Below are 18,614 nucleotides of genomic sequence, written 5' to 3' on the forward strand. Positions count from 1 at the left end.
GTTATTACTATGGACGAATCGACGTTACGGGGAAATTCCACGAGTTTAATGCTATTTTTTTCTATTTTTTGTGGTTTAAAATAAGCATTAATGGAATTTTTTTATGAAAATACCACATATTTTATTGTGGATGTTTTTGGTAGAATGGATTCCCTAAATTTCTAGAGTTTTTAGGAATTTTTTCCTAATCTTTTAGAAACTTTTTGAGCATTTTTTTGGTTTAAAATATATTTTTAATACATTTTTGCGGGTTTTTCCGCGGGTGCGATCAAATTTCTGCTGAAATGCAATAGGAGGCATCATGTTGATGCATTGAATGCCCTCCCATGTGTGTGGGTACCTCTTCATCTCTCAATTTTGAATTTTCCTCTCGTGTGTATAAACACCTCTTAAAAAAACATAAATTTTATTAATATTAATCATAATTATGAATAACAAGATTAATTAAAAAATAATCAAATGTTAATCCTCCTCTCTAATTACAAAGAAGCAGGGAGTGGAGAGGTTCCATGCAAGTGGAGTGAAGGGGAGAGGAGAGTGGAGAGGGAAGAGAGAGAATGGTCAGCAACCACACCGGCGAAAAAAACGTTCCCCCCCCTAAATTTTTTTTTATAAGCTTTTAGTTAAGCTTATTAAAGTTGGTTTTTGTTTATTTTTATTTTTTTAAATGAGTTTTTTGTTATTTACAAAAAAGCTTTTAAATTTTTTTCAAAAAAAAGCTTGGAAAAAATCCTAAAAAATAGAGAAAATTTTGACATTTGAGAAAAAAAATCTCTTGAAATTTCTAACATTTTTTCTCTTAAAAACTTTTGGCTTTTCATCTTCCGGGAAACCTTTTGGCTTTTCGCTTTCCCGAAACCTTTTGGCTTTTCAAATTCCGTGAAATCTTTTGACCTTTCGGATTCCGAAAACTTTTGACCTTTCACATTCTGATTTTTTATTGTCTTTTCATTTTCCCGAAACTGTTGGCTTTCCGTATTCGGGGAAAACCATTGGGATTCCGAAATTTTTTGACCGTTCGTATTCTAAATGCGTTTGGGGTTAATTAAAAATTTTAAAAATTCCTAAAAATTAGTAAAAAATTAGACAAAGGTTATTTAAAATTTTGAGAAAATGTGGGGTTGGTGTTTGGCATGTGGTGTGTCCATTTGGGCACCCATGACCATTCAAATTCCTATAAAAATCTATTTTTTGACCCAAAAATTTAGAAAATCCATTAAAATTATTAATTTTCATTGGATTTGAGAATTGTCGAGCGGAATTGGAAATTTCGTAAACGATGGGATTCTCAATAAAAATTAGAAATTTTTTAGAAATTATTTTTGAAAATCCCAAAAATTGGTATTTTTAAAATATCAATGGTATTTTGGCAAATTTAATTGCTAAAAATTTTCTGGAAAAATATATGTTTGGAATGCCATAAGATAGGTTTGGTGGGATTCAAAATTATAGTATTCTGAGGCCCTATAAAATTAGGAAAAATTAGGAAAAATTCATGATAATTCTTTTTCTCAAGAATTTAATATTTTCAAGGGTTATTTATTGTTGAAGTACATTTTCTCGTGTTGACATTAGATAGATGCAGGTTATTCGCATATTATTAATATGAGTATACCTTGTATTAATAGTTATTTCTGTTTGGATTAATTCTAAACGATGTTTGCATGATTTTTTTACCTTTGTTTAGTCATTCTTTTTGGACATGTTTCTTAATTTCTTCAATGATAGCTAGAATCTCCGTTCAAAGTGTGTTTCACCTTTGACACTTTTCCATGATAATTTATTTTGCACTTATTTAAGTGTGGTTTGTGCTTAATTTCTTAAGCCTAAGATAAATTCTATTATGGGTCAGTTGATCGGTCTGTTTTGGTGGATTTTATTGGATGTCTTTCAAGTTTTATATGGACTCATCACGTTCTGCCTAGATCACTTATGTCTATGGGTTTTTTAATGAGTGTTACACACATGTGTTTCACTGGCTTACTTTGGAGTTTTGCTTGAACCACACTACGTTTATATACTCCGGATTGATGAGTTGCATTTTAATGCTTCTTTTGGCATGATTAATGTCCATTAGATGGCATGCATTGATTTTTATGATCAACTATGGTTTTCATGGATTCGAGAAGCTTTTATGCTTTTATTCATGGTTTTATAAGGATCTTTTGATCTTTTGGATAATATCATGTGCTTTGAAGGTAGTATTTGCCTTCGTTTTTTGTACTTAATTTTGGAGTATATTACTTGTACTCTTATATATATTCCAACTCGGATACCTAGTTGTTTATGTATCTAGGTGAGTTATTTTTCTACCCTAACTTTACTGTGTTGTGGGTAGTTATCATTAGAAAGGCGCCAATAATTCAATTTTTTTTCTAATGATGTACTCGAAAAGAGTTATTCCTTGATGTAGTCTCAGGAATATAGAGACAGATTTTAGTATGTGAAAGTCTGGGATAAGGCCATCTTATTCCTTTTATACAGGATTTTATTCATATTTCCTAGACGGCATACTAGGGAGTTTCAAATTGTTAAGGTATGTATGGGTGGTATCATGGTGGTATGGGACGCTAGTGATCTCTCACATATATTATCTTATGGGATAATTTGGACTTAAGATTGTTGCTTTGCTTACATCACTTATCATGTTGACCTCAACATTCAAAGATAAACTCATTTTCTAAATTCACTAGAAGTTATAGTGTGGGCATTCTCTGGATAAACTTCTTTTATCTATAGCCTACATGTATTGATGAGTGTAATCTCATCTCGGCATTTTTACTTGTTGAAATCTTTTTCTTTAGAAGTTCAACGAGTTTATCTTGTTGTGTTCGAATTAAGGAAATTTAGATTTTTCCTTTGTTGGCATTTCTTTCTCTAGTTCTGTACTTTAGGTGATTTATACAATCAACCTGATGGTTTACGGATGAACATATGTGACTCATCAAGACGACTCTCTATGTTGATATGGATAACTCGGGACGTCGATAATTCCATGTGTAGATGTGGGTAAGTCAGGGCACCGATGAATCCCTGGTTCCTGCTGTTATAATGCCATGTTTTCCTACTTTATTCTGAATGGTTTACAACGAGGAAATTACTTTAAGTATGAATTCCTCTAATCGTCCGCCGCAATCTGATGGGCAAACAGAGCATATGAATCAGATTGTAGAGGATATGCTTCGTGCATATGTCTCTGAAAAAGCATCAAATTGGGAAAAATATCTTCCAATGATGGAATTTGCCTATAACAGTTTTAAACATACGGCTACTACTGGTTTTAGTCCGTTCATGCTTATGTATGGGTATCAACCCAGGGCACCTATTGATGTCAGTCTTAAAAGGACATTGAGCTTGATGCATCGAGGGATTTCTTGCGTGATATGCAGGAAATGTTGACCGAAGCTCGGGATTCTATAAGGCACGATTCTATGCTAATAGAGGACGCTCAATTTGGTCTTTTGAACCAGGAGCGTTGGTTTATTTAAGAGTTCCTAAAGATTCTTAGACTTTGTCAATGGAAAAATGCTCGAATTTATCTCCTAGATATTGTGGTCCATTTTAATTTATACATTGGATTGGCATGGTTGTGTATGAACTAAAACTACCTCCACATGTTAGAGTTCATCCAGTCTTTCATATTTATCAAAAGATCAAAAGATTGAAAGGGAAACTGAGAGGTGAGAGAATAACATAGTTACTCCTCAAGAACTCATTGAAGTCGAAGAATTATCCTATGTTCCACATGAACAAGGTATTTGAATTCAGGGAAAGGAAACTTTGTAGTTGACTAATCCTTGAGGTTAAAATTAGGTGAAAAGATAGGGAAATAGAGGGAGGTTGAGATTGTTCAGCGTAGTTCTCCTTCTTTTCATTGCAAGAGTGCAATGTTTTGAGAGAGGGAAAGTATGTTATAAGCACATTCAGCTTATCAAAGGCACTCTGACACATAGCAGACCACTAAAATAGGGTACTCTTCTTAAGAAGGTTAGTTAAAGGGGATGCTATATGAGCATACCTCGGTATAAAGATCCTATACCATTCGGTTAATCCTAGGAATCCTCTGACTTCCTTTACCATCTTGGGTTCCGACCAATCTACGACTACTTGGATCTTTGTGGGCTCAGGAGAAATCCCATCTTTAGACACTATGAATCCTAAGTAGTCTACTTGGTGAGCAGAAAAAGAACACTTGCTCTTTTTTGCAAAGAGTTGGTGCCTCCTTAGGATTTCCAAGACCTTGCGCACATGGTCTTCATGATCTGCAGCATTCTTTGAAAGAAGACAAGAACAAAATCATCCAAGTATTCTTTGAGAATATCCTGCATAAGATGATGAATCATCACCGGGGCATTAGTCAATCCAAACGGCATGACTATGAACTCATAATGCCCATAGCGAGTATTCAATGTTGTCTTCGGGATGTCTTGTTCCTTGATTTTGATCTGGTAGTACCCAGATTTGAGATCTATCTTTGTGAACATTTGGGTCCCACCTTTTGATGTACTAAACATTTTGGATGTATGGGTGCAAATCCACCCTTTCCTATTATGTAGAGAACATTTTGGATGTATGGACGCAAATCCACCCTTTCCTATATGTAGAGAACATTTTGGATGTATGGATGCAAATCCACCCTTTCCTATGTAGTGAACATTTTGGATGTATGGATACAAAACCACCTTGGATACAAAACCACCCTTTCCTATGTAGTGAACATTTTGGATGATGAAAATCCACCCTTTCCTATGTATGGATTTTTGTGATGAGTGGCTCTCAAATACTTATTTGAATGTAATTTTCCTTTGACAAGGCTGGAAATGAACTAGAACTAAGCACGAACTATTGTGAACTAAGAGTGAGCTAATTTGGTCTAATGTGTATGAAGGCATTATGATGAACCCAGAAGTGAACTAAGGGTGAACCAAGGGAAAACTAGACATGAACTAAGGGTGAACTAAGGGAAAACTAGAAGTGAACTAAGGGTAAACTAGGGTAAGCCTAGGAATATACACTAACCAAGAGGTAGGCTTGATGGAAGATAGAGGGGTGGATATAATCAGAAGTAAACTAAGGGTGAACTGAGGGAAAACTAGAAGTGAACTAAGAGTGAACTATGGTATGCATGTGAATGATAGAGGGGTTGATATAATTAGAGGTGAACTAAGAGTGAACTATGGTATGCTTGGGAATGATAGAGGGGTGGATATAATCAAAGATGTACTAGGGGTGAAGTAAGAGTGAACCATCAAATAATTCACCCCTAAGAGAGAGAGAGAGAGAGAGAGAGAGAGAGTGACAATCAAATCACCTTAAGAGTAGCATTACAAACTAACCATTACAAGAGTACAAGCCTCCATTCGGATGCAAAAACATTACAAAGACTCCACCATCTTCTTGAACTAGTGTGAAGGACCTCTCATCATTTAGGGATTCCCCATGCTTGCATGATATATTTGTTGAGATATCACATATTTTCACATGCTTATTGAGTAGAAATCCCTCTACACCAATTGGAGCATGCCTTGCTGTGCTGCTAGGGGAAATAGTGCATGGCATGTGGTGCATGTGATGTTAACCCTAGGGTCTACCATAACAGTTTTCATACAACAATGTGGACACCAAATCCTTGGTTTCTCTTGAAATCACACACAATATTTGCCAGGTTGATGCTTCCTTTGTAATACACCAGTTACATAAGCTCTCTTTGTGGGTTGGGAAGACCGTATCTCAATTTGATCTTTCGATGTAGCACACAACTTTAGCTTCATTCCATGTCCAAGCCTTGCCTTTGCATGTGACAACATATCATTGCATGTGAGTACAATTAACAAGGTGAATAATTTAAAGAATTTTACATACAAGATAATTTCATTCTAGGCAAGATATCTACTATGCCTTGCGTGTAAGAAGCAATGAAGAATGTGAATTTATTAAGGTCAATAAGTTTTCAATTATGATTGAGATTATGGCCTAATTATTCGAGAGAGATAAGAACATGACGATATTACATCCTTAGGATCAAAAATACTGCTTTCAATTACAGATAAAACCAAGTTCATTCATATACACCTTCCAAATACAACTCTTCTATCATAACTATTATTCAAGACATGCAATAAACCGAGAATTTGACATAATTAATCAAAACAACAATAAATAAAAAATTTACCAAGGCAATTAATACAAAAGACAAGGAGATCTATAGTTGAGACCACTTTATTCCAAAAAAGGTTATTACATGGACTACTGCAATCTAACATTGTTTAAAATTAAAACATACCATAACTACCTACAGATCCTACACCTATACACTTTTTTGGGCTACTCTATTTTTTAACTCCTCCCGTAGAGGGGCTCCTCCGTCTCTTCGGCAATATACCCGTAACTTCGCCAAGTACCGATGGCACTTCTAATCTTCATGTTTCACACATGAACAAATCTCTGGAATCAATAGGCTCATCTGCTAGCATCTTCATCCAAAGGTTGCGGGCCTCTGCCATGATTTTGAGATGTTTCATTGCATCACCCATTTTGTTGCATAAATCATACCCTTTCCAAGTTTTTCTTTAGAGTATAGCTAGGGCCATTAAAAGAAGCCATTAGAGATGAACATAGGTTAGTTGATGGTGGTGAGGGTTGTAAGGAAGAGAACGATCGTGAGAGACATAAATACAATAAGAGGGAGAGGGAGGCAACAAGATTTGGAAGTGAGGATTAGAGTGTAAGAGGAAGGGGTCAAATTTATAGATACACAAAGAAAAAAGCAAAAAGGCACTTTGCATGGTTATCCACTAAATTTAGAAAAGCAGATGCATGGCTTTTCCCTAAATTTAGAAAAGTACATGCATGGCTATCATGGTCGAGGCCAAGGTGGTGGCTGACATGGAAACTAGAATTATGGACAACAATATTCTAATGATTCGCAACCAGTAGCCCGTAATCATACACAAGTGGAAGAGGCCATTCTAGAGGTAGGGAGAGCCAGCAGAGGGGCCGAGATAGTTGGCAAAGCTATCAGAGTGCAAATAGCATAGAGTGCTATTATTGTGGCAAACCAGGGCACATGGCAAAGGACTGCTTTAAAAAGAAGAACGACATTAAAAGTGAAAAGTTGCAAGGCAACTATGCATTATCAAGTAAATAGGGTGGTGATAAACAGAAATGAGCATCTATTTATGATACAACACATGCTCATTTCCACAAACAGGAGATGTGTCAGGATCTAAAGATATACGGTATGTGGATTCTGGTGCCTCTAACCACGTGACCAATCATGGGTGAGTGGTTTAAAGACATGCAGAAAATGGAAAAACTAGGTTATATAGACATAGGCAATGATACTGCATATCCCATTGCGCATATTGGTACAAGGCCATTGTCTATGCAAGATGGCAAAATGAAGTACTTGGCAAATGTACTTTATGTTCCAAATATTACAAATAACTTGGTTTCTTTGAGATAGATGGTTAAGCAAGGTCTGCAAGTAAGGTTTAATTCTTACGGATGTTTTGTGAAAGACTTCAAAAATCAGTGTTGCTTGGTTGTAAAGCGTAATGGAAACATTAGGATGTTTACTTTGGATGTGAACATGCCTAAGATAAAGGCATCCATGTTTATGCATGTAATGTGTCATTACAGATATTGACATATGGCACAAGCACATTGGCCATGTGAATATACAGTGGGCTGAAGTCTATGTAGGTCCAAAAATATTATTACAAGTTTAAGGTTGATGGTATGCACAAAGTATGTGAAGCATGCTAGCTTAGTAAGAAGTCCAAACATGATTTTCCACATGAAAAGCATGTCAATGCAAGGCCATTAGATATTATACATTCAAATGTATAGGGACCGACCAAGACTGCAATAATTGTAGTTGCAGGTATTATGTTACATTCATTGATGATCGCACTAGGAAAGTGTGAGTTTCTTTCATAAAGGAGAAAAGTGAGGTGTTTGCTTACTTTCAAAGATTTAAAGTCTTGGTCGAGAAGGAAAAAGGCATACAAATAAAATGCCTAGTATTAGATGGTGGGGGATAGTATTTCTCCAATGAATTCAATGACTTTTTGAGAAAGCAGGGAATTAAGAGACAGCTTACATGCATGTATACTTCGTAATAGAATGGTGTTGTAGAAAGAAAAAATAAGCACATTGCAAAAGTGGCACGTGCTTTGATGTGTGAAAAGAATATGCCACATTATTTTTGGGTAAAAAGCAGTAGCAATTGTTGTGTATATTATGAATATGATCCCCACTGTGGATGTTCATGGTATGATGTCTGAACAGAAGTTTATAGGCATAAAAATGGATGTGTCTCACTTGAAAGTGTTTGGGTGTATTGTATATGTTCATGTTTTTGACAAAGTGAGAACAAAGTTAGATCCAAAGCCATAGAAATGCATCTTCATTGGTTACGCTTTGGAGCAGAAAGATTATAGATGTTTATAACCCTTCCACTCATGAGATGCAAGTGAGTAGAGATGTTTTCTTTAATGAGATGAGTAGTTGTTGGTATGCACCAGTGAAGGCAATAAAAGATGTAGATGTAAGAATTACTGATGCTACACCACATGTAGAGCAACAATCACAGGTGCTTAATAGATCTAGAGAGTCCTCTAATAGTGGATCCAATGTTAGCCCATGGTCAGGTAGGTTGAGGATAGATGTAGATACATATATATCACGCAAAGGGAAGGAAAAGGTAGATCAACCTTTTGCTTGATCTGTCAGCAGGTCACTCATATGTTGATATTAACTCTAGTGGCTCTGAGCAGAGCCTTAATGAGGAGCTTGGCAAAGGGAAGGAAAAGGTAGATCAACCTTTTGCTTGATTTGTCAGCAGGTCACTCATATGTTGATATTAACTCTAGTGGCTCTGAGTAGAGCCTTAATGAGGAGCTTGGCATTCCGTCTGTGGTTACTCTTGGTGTGTAAGGAGAACCATGACTATTTTTAGGACACTTGGTAGTGATCTAGGTGTACGTAGGTCTACGAGGGTTAGGTACCCTGTTGTTCGCCCAGGTTGAGATATAATGGATATACATCCCATCATTATGCTTACATGGTTAAAGCAATACATAAGTTGGAGCCCACTTGTTTTGAGCCAGCACCACTTGAAAATAAAAAGTGGGAGGCAGCATTGGATGCAAGTGCAACATGGGAGTTAGTGCCTTTGCTTAAGGAAAAGAAGCCAATTGGATGTAAGTGGGTGTATAAGGTTAAGCATAATGTAGATGGTTCAGTGAGCAGGTATAAGGTGAGAATGGTTGCCAAGGGCTATGCGCAAACCTGTGGCATTGACTATGAGGAGACATTCAGCCCGGTTGCGAGAATGGTAACCATAAGAGCTGTCATTGCTAATAAGGGCTATGCACAAACCTGTGGCATTGACTATGAGGAGACATTCAGTCCGGTTGTGAGAATGGTAACCATGAGAGCTGTCATTGCTATTGCTGCAGCAAAGGGTTGGTCTTTACATCAGGTGAATGTAAGGAAGTCCTTCTTACATGGTGATTTGCAAGAAGAAGTATACATGATGCAGCCACCAGGTTATGAGAGTGATGCACACCAAATTTTCTATATAAGTTACACAAAGCTTTGTATGGCTTGAAGCAGGCACCCAGAGCATGGTCAAACAAGATTAGGGAGTATCTTGTCACATATCCAATGTAGATTTTTCACTTTATGTGAAAAAGACAGCTAGAGAGATCATGCTATTAGTCATTTATGTGGATGACTTGATTATCACTGGTGATAGTGATGCTGACATACAAGATGTTAGGAGGCTTTTGAAGCAAAACTTTGAGATGAAGGATTTGGGTGAGCTGCAGTATTTCTTGGGCATAGAGGTGGTGAGATCACCTCATGCTATTTTTTTATTACATAGGTAGTATGTCTTGGATATGTTGTCTAAGTATGCTGTAAGCCTATTTTAGTGCCATTGGAGAAAAACATGAAGCTTCCCATAGATACAGGTGAGCTTTTGGAGAACCCCACTACGTACAAGTGTGTAGTGGGTATCTTGATCTCCATGACCATTACTAGGCCATACTTGAGCTATGTTTTTTGGAATTGTGAGTTATGTTATGCAAGCCCCTAGGAAGCCACACTTGGATGTGGCTAGATGGATTCTTAGGTACATAAAGTCCACAGTTGATTATGGACTTTTCTTGGGGATGGTATAGAGATACAACTAGGGTACACAGATGCTAATTGGGCTGGTAGTGTTATAGACAAGAGGTTTACTAGTAGCTTTATGATTTTGTTTGGGGGTGCTGCTGTGAGTTGAAGCAATAAGAAAAAACCAACAGTTGCTTTATTGAATATAGAGGCTGAGTACAGGGGTGTTGCTATGGAAGCTTGTGAGATAGCTTGGTTTCAAAAGCTACTTGGTGATATGGGTGAGCTCATGGATAAGACAATTGTCATTTATTGTTGTGACAACATGAGTAGCATACAATCCAGTATACCATACTAGAATGAAGCACATTGAGGTGGTGCATTATCTATTTATGAGAGAGAAGCTTCTAGGTGATGCAGATTTGGTATATGGATCAAGTGGTTGACATCTTCAAAGCATTGGGCATAAAGAAGTTCTATAGGTTTACGAGCTTATTGGAGTGTAGTGTGTGGAGTTGAGATCAAGGGGGAGTGTTGAGATATCATGCTACAAACATTGATGACTCGCATGGGTGATAGCTTCCACACTTATGCCACTAATATGGTTGGTGAGATTATGGTTGACATGCTACGTGACAGCTACATTGGAGTACTAGAGTTATGGCATAGTTATAGCGCTAGCTCATATAGTCGAGTTCATACTATGGATCGACCATTGTATCTTATTGTAGTAGGAGAGTACTTTTCCTTATAGTATGTACTCTTATCTTTTTAGTTGTACGGTTCTAGAGAAGAGAAGAAGATGGAAGAAAATTTATTCATCCATCTCTCTCTTGTGTGTGTGTTTTTGCTTACAAACTCAAGCTCTCCTTCTCCCCCACATTCTCTTTATATCTCACACTCACATACACAAAAGTAAAGAGAAAAAAAAGATTCGAGCTCAATTAGCACAAAGGATTGTGTCTTTGTATTATGAGAAAATGTCTTATATACGTTTGACTAAAACTTAAAGAACTAACTATTTAAGCTTGGTTATGACAAGCTTTCTCATAATAATTTTAACTTTTACAATGCCTTTTCATGACACTTATTTCTAACTCTCATTATGTGGTAGAGAGGGCTTTTGTTAATCCCAAAATGGATTAATATCCCCCTACCTGATGAAGAGAACATAAGATCTCAATTAGCACAAAGAGAGATTGTTAATCCCAAATTGGGTTAACATCCTCTCCTTCCTAACGTAGAGAAGATAAGAGCTCAATTAGTTCAATTAGCAAGAAGAAGACATGAGCTCAATTAGCACAAAAGATCTTGTTTTTGTATTATGAGAAAATGTCTTATATACATTTATTCACATTGGGGTGCCCAAAACTTAAGGAACTAACTATTTAAGGTTGGTTATCATTCACAAGCTTTTTCTCACAATAATTTTAACTTTTCATGACACTTATTGCTAACTCTCATATAGGATAGAGGGATGTGGTGTTGTCAAGCCTATAGGATAGAGATTGTGTGGATCACAAGGGGTGGTGTGGGTAAAGACAAGGCCACAGAAGGTTCCTATGATGCTAATTATAGGAAGGTCTAGGTGATGGGCGTATCATGGACTAGGCTTGTGCCCACCATGGTTCCCAAGAGATGTATGTGGACGACTGTCGGTGATGAGGCTCATGCAAGTTTGTGAAGGAATAGTGCCAATGTGTCTATTATATACAGAACTCATGTATATATTACAAGTGTCGAGCATGGGCATTAGGCAAAAGGTGGGCCCGTGTAGAAGCTTCTTCCAATGAAAATTCCAACAGCTTCCTTCGACACTTTTTTGTCTACTTTCTTCGACTCTTACACATGGTTCAAGATATGGAATCAGTGTGGTTGATGTGCAACCAAGCTGGCAGATAAGGCAAGTAGGGTTGTTCATGAGAAGGGAAGAATTTAGAACACCCAATTTGGTAGGTATGTACATGGATCAATCGTGAACTATGGGTGGCTTGTGTCGGACATGGTCGAAGGGATCCAGGTGATTCTTGAGCCTCTTTGTGAAATGTTGATGTCCATTCAGTCCACTTACTTGAAGCATGGCGATGTCAATGGAAAGAAGGGAAGCATTACCAACGTTCCTCGGCTTAGGGATAAAATTGTAGTGCCCGGACAATGTTGACCTTAGGCATGCAGCTTTATTGTAACCTTTCTCTACCTTGCTTGATTAGCACACAGATGTAGCCTTGGAGGGAGATGGAGAGTGTGGTTGATTGAGTCATTGCTTTGTATGAAGATCATCCCTTAGGTACATGGATCTAACGGTTGCACCATGATTGGGATGACCATTTGATTGGGCAAGATGGAGAATTCTCTGGTGGCATCTTCATGAAGTCCTAGCATGCCATGCATGGATGGAAGGCTACTAGCCCTTATGAGCGTGCATGGATGGAAGGCTACTAGCCCTTATGAGCGTGCAAACACCATAAGGGTGATTCATGGATGGAAAGAGGGGTAGACTGAGTAAGAACAAGACTCAAAGAAGATGAGACTATGGAAGACAACTAGATCAAAGGCAAACATGCAAGGTGTTGGCATGGGCCATGGATACTGCATACTAGAATGGGATCTAGTGTCGGAGTGCCTGGATAGGGTGTGGTTGTGAACATGGGGTGTGATTGTTGGTGGAAGGCATGGGTGAATGGATTGGTGCCAGATAGACCACAAGGCAGGAAGGACGGTCCGAGCATATCTTCATCAAGTCCCAACATGCCATGTGCGAATAGAAGACTAATAGCCCATATGAGTATGTAGACGTTGGAAGGGTGATTGGCATGGATGGACTAAGAAAGAACGAGAGTTCAAGAAGGAGACCAGACTAGGCAAGATAACTGGATCGAAGGCAAACATGTAAGGTGTTGGCATGGGCCATATTTAACATCTTCTTGGGAGCCATATTCAACGACTATGTCATCATAGTAGTCCCTCTAGAATTGAAGAAGACGCCCAACATTAATGCCATGGATGGGGCCTATAGGCATTCTTGGCATTCCCTCTCACCACTCTTGCATACCATAGGGTGGAGACCGTGCTAGAAGGTCGCCCCCATGACCCTAAGCACAAGGCACATGTGACATGGGGTCAAGAACAGTGCATTGAAGCAGAAATGCAAGGAAACCCACTTAGAAAAGCAAAAACACAGCACCGACAGAATCTTTGTCTGCACATTGTCAAAGTCTCCACGTGTTCAGGGTTTGGTTATTGCCAGGAAGGTCTGGCTAAGGCGTGAGGATGGGGTTTGGCGAAATCTAATCCTCATCAAGGCTCTATTTTGAGCCACTAACTCCATCAACCAATGAATGGTATACAAAAACATCAGGCATTATGAGAGGTTGATCCACCTTCTTTTTTCCCTTATGTAATACATGTGAATTTGCTGAATTTTCAACACATATAGTACCGCCAAATGATGTGTTAGAATTTTTGGCATCCTACCTCAACCTTCTTGACCAAGGTCTAATAATAGACCCACTGGTAGAGGACTCCCTTGGTTCATTAATCACATGTGATTGCTACTCTTTGCTCTGCAACCACATTGTTGTTTGCACCCACCTTTATGGAATCCTACTTCTTGACCAAGGTCTAATAATAGATCCACTGGTAGATGACTCCCCTGGTTCATTAAGCACATGTGATTGCTACTCTTTTCTTTGCAACCACATTGTTGTTTACACCAGTCTCTATGGAATCCTTTACTAGATTATACCTCATCTCATTAAAAACATCGCTACTCACTTGCATCACATGAGTAGTGGGCACATGGACAGACAATGCAACCAAACACTTTCAAGTGTGCTGGTTTTCTGCCACTAAACTTATGTTTAGGTGTCATGCCATGAACTGCTATAGGGGGGTTCCGTTTATAATATAAATTGTAGTCTTTAACCCAAAAAATAATGAGGCATCCCTTCTCATTTATCAATGCACGGGCAACTTTTGCAATATGCATATTCTTCCTTTCTATAACCCCATTTTACTATGGGGTGTACTTGCATGTGAATTGCCTCTTTATCCCATGCTCTCTTAGATAATCACTGAATTCATTGGAAAAATATTATCCCCTATTACATGTAAATTTTTTTGTGGGGTTTACCTACTTGTGAATTTTGTTGTGGGGTTTACCTACTTGTAAATTTTTTTGTGGGGTTTACCTACTTGTGAATTTTGTTGTGGGGTTTACCTACCTGTGAATTGCTCTTTATCCCATGCTCTCTTAGATAACCACTAAATTCATTAGAGAATTATTCTCTCCTACCACTGATCTTAGGCATTTTATGTACATGCCTTTTGTCTTTCTCAACAATTACCTTGAGACTTTGAAAGTGCATAAACACTTTTCTCTTTCATGAAGTAAACCCACACCTTCCTAGTATGGTCTCATCAAGGAACAATCCATAATAGTGGCATCCTTTGATTGATGCCATTTTTGATGGCCCCCAACATCAAAATGCATATTTCTATCACGTGGAAGTGCATGCTTAGACTGTTTTCCCAATTGGCATGCTTCACATACTTTGTGCATTCCATCTACTTTGAATTTCAGAAAACCTTTAACAGTGATGCTTTAAGCCTACATATTCTTTAGCCACCCCTGTTTGTCCCCATTGAATATTAACATGATCAATATGCCTATTCCACATGTCCATATCTACAATCACACCTATACCATATGTAAATATTATAATCTTCACTTCAGGCATGTTTACATCTAATGGAAATTTTGTTACCCTTTTTGCAACCATTGATTATTTAAATTTTCTACACAACAGCCCCATGAGGGTTAAACCTCACATAGACCTTGCTCAACCAATTTGTAATAGATAATTTGTAATGTTTGAAACATGAGATACATCAGCCAGAGGAACTTCATTTTTCCATCTTGCATATAAAATGGCACCTTACCAACATGCACAATAGGATGTTCAGTATCATCACTTGTTTCCATACCACCTTACCAACATGCACAATAGGATATGCAATATCATCACTTGTTTCCATAGATACCCTGGTTTTTTCATTTTCTGTATATCTCTAAACCACTCTCCGCCAATTGTTTTTGTATATCACTTGTTTCCATATATACTCTCATTTTTTCATTTTTTTCTCTAAACCACTCTCATTTCCATATATACCCTCGTTATTTCATTTTTTGTATATCTCTAAACTACTCTCTATGACTTGTCATGTGGTTAGAAGAGAAACCAAATTTACATACCATATATCTCCAAGGTTCCTTGCATTATAGTCATGGAACTAAGTATGTTGCATCACAAAAAGCTACTCACTTCTATCCTTAGCTTACTGGCTTGAAGAAGCATAGTTCCCTTACTGCACCTTCCTACTTTTAATGTTATTCTGGCTTGAAGAAGCATAGTTCCCTTACTGCACCTTCCTACTTTTAATGTTATTCTGCTTTTTATAGCACTCTCCTTTTCTATATGACCTGGTTTGCCATAATAGTATCATTCCACGTATTTCCACTTTGATTTCTCTACCATCCACGTCAACCTATCTGGCTCCCCCTTTCTCTACATTGGCCTCTTTCACCTATTTGTGCATGATTTCTATTTCCAAAATGGCATGCACCTTAGCCTCTAGATGATGAGATCCCTCTACCTCTACCTATATCCTTGTAAAAGGCTTGCTCCTGTATATTTTCTAAAGATTATTTACTCCTAACATTCATCTTCTTAGTAATAGAAGGGCTATAAGATCCCCAAAGTTTGAAAAATTTTCTCGAGCCAAGTTCGGATACATATAAAAAATTGATCATACTCTTTGCTAAGCCCATTTAATGTGACTGACACCAAGTCAGTCACATTGAATGGGCTTGGCAAAGAGTATATAAAAAATTGATCATACTCTTTGCCAAGCCCATTCAATGTGACTGACACCAAGTCTTCATCATCAAGTCAAGCTAGAGATGATGAGGACATCTGTAAACCCTTTTGCTTTCAGTGACTAATCACTGATATTCATCTTGTTCCTCTACACATTATGTAGCTCTTGCTTTAAAAATGCATCTTTCTTGCCTTGGTACTTATGCTATATAACTTAACCAAGGTATCCCATGTATCCTTAGGTGTTGCTGCATTCTATGCATGACCTACCATAACATCCAACATGTATAATCAATACATCACTTTGCCTTAAATGCATGTGCTTTTTGAGGAGTGACATTTTCTTCCAAATTCTCCGGCTCCTTCTTGTCACCTGAAATAAACTGCCCGTATCATTTTCCCATAAGGAAGTCTCATCCTAAACATCCATGCTTGTTCTTGTCTAACTTTTTTGCTCACAATAAGACTATTAGGCTGATTACTTGTAGAGTAACAACTTATCAAACAATGCTTGTAGAAACTTCTTCACTTATGTGAGGTCCCTATCCCCACCGCGCAACAAATTCAAGGGTTCTAGCAGTGGAAGTACCACTTTTGCACAGGGTAGGGTCTCACACTTGGGACCTCACCCGTGGATATCCGGACAAAAGACTAATCCATCAGTTCTTCCAAAACCAATCCCGGAAAAACTTCCCTTGCCCAGAAAGCACGGGCCATTCCTCTAGGATAACTTTTCTCTAACGTAGTCAAAAGCCTTAACTAACTAAACTGATTTAACCAAACCCGTAAGTGCCAAGTCAGATTAGGAAAAAGATTGCACTTGGATCATAGAGACCAATTCTTTTTATCTCATTGAGAGGCACAGCTGTTGATTCTTTTCCATAGAATAATTTTTGTCCAAGATTTACTTCATCTATCGTACCATAACAGAATTGGGTCTCAATTTAAGGATCCATCAGTCGAGCCTAACCCCATCTAGTCCCGTGGGTTAGCCAACCACCCAACCACTGTAGTGATGGGATCCAATTAAGAATTTGGTTAGGTTTTGTCCCGGGTACCAGGGAAAAGAGTTCCCAGGCCCCCTAGCCGGATATTCATGCAAACTTAAAACTAGTCACACCACTTACACACCCAATATGAAATTGTCTTTTTCTCAGCATCAGCTATCTTTGAAACAATCATTTAATGAAACCATTGTGTCACTAATCACAATCCTAAAAATCTCTGGTTGAATCCTTATTTCCAATCATTCCTTCATCGGTGTACCTATGGCATCATTGGCAACCAGAACGCTCACCACCTGTTCACTTAGGGGCCTTTTTGATAGTTCCTAGCCCATAGTAGCTGGCAATATATTCACATATCAAAATGGAACCTCCATTGAAGATCAGCAAGATCAACCAACGGATCCATATAAAAGAGCCATGGACTCATCCGTTGAGGACCAGCAAGGTCAACCAACCAGATCCATGCCCGAATTCAGAAAACAACTCTTACTCCTTGTTCCAATATCTTCCCCGACATACGTGTGGGTATCTTCGGCAACCCAGAGCCCGAGCACCATATGGTCAGCACCCTCTAGGATCCTTCACAGGTCACCGAGCGCTTCACTCATAGGCCACTTCCTTGGTCCCTCATCCACTGTACCAGAAGCTCACCATTTAAATCAAACCGAGGCTGGTCGACCGACCTTGCTACGCGAGACGTCCTTTGTGTTGACACTCCGTCAGTAGTTGCAACTTTAACAGATAGGTCTCCACGACCTCATTCACAAGACGATCAAAATGCTTCCCCAGCATTCTTGACATAAAATAGTCATTTAAAAACAGATTTCACATACAAATACAGTTCCAACAATATTTCCATTTTTTCTCATCACTCCACATCCTTTCACATTAGTCCCCATCTTTTCTCATCTTCCCACAAAATTTTTTTCTTCTTCTTCATCGATCCCTATCACATCATATCATTCCCACATCAAATCACATCCAATCGCATCATCCACATATCAATCCACATCATCCATACATCCATCCACATCAATCCACATTATCCACACATCCATCCACATCTTCCATACATCCATCCACATCAATCCACACGTCAATCCACATCATCCATACATCCATCCACATCAATCCACATTATCCGCACATCAATCCACATCATCCATACATCCATTCACGTCAATCCACATTACCCACACATCAATCCATATCATCCATACATCCATCCACATCAATCCACATTATCCACTCATCCATCCACATCAATCTACATTAATCCACATCAATCCACATTACCCACACATCAATCCACATTTATTTCATAAGTATTCCCATTCTCATCTAATCACATCTTTTTCTAACTCATCACTTATTTCCTCATTTATCCTCATCAGATCACATCTACTTGCATCTACCCATACATCTCATCACTTCACATACATTAACATCTATCCAGTTTACATCGCATCTTATCACATCCATTTCACATCACATCTCATTTCACATCGCATCTTATCATTCAGATCCTGATTCACATGTTATCACATTCATTCATGTCCCTTATCATTCATTCACATCCCGATTCACATGCTGATTCGCATCA

The sequence above is a fragment of the Cibotium barometz genome, chromosome 14 (assembly GCF_041138505.1).
Source record: "Cibotium barometz isolate CiBa-2024 chromosome 14, ASM4113850v1, whole genome shotgun sequence".
Classification (NCBI taxonomy): Eukaryota; Viridiplantae; Streptophyta; class Polypodiopsida; order Cyatheales; family Cibotiaceae; genus Cibotium; species Cibotium barometz.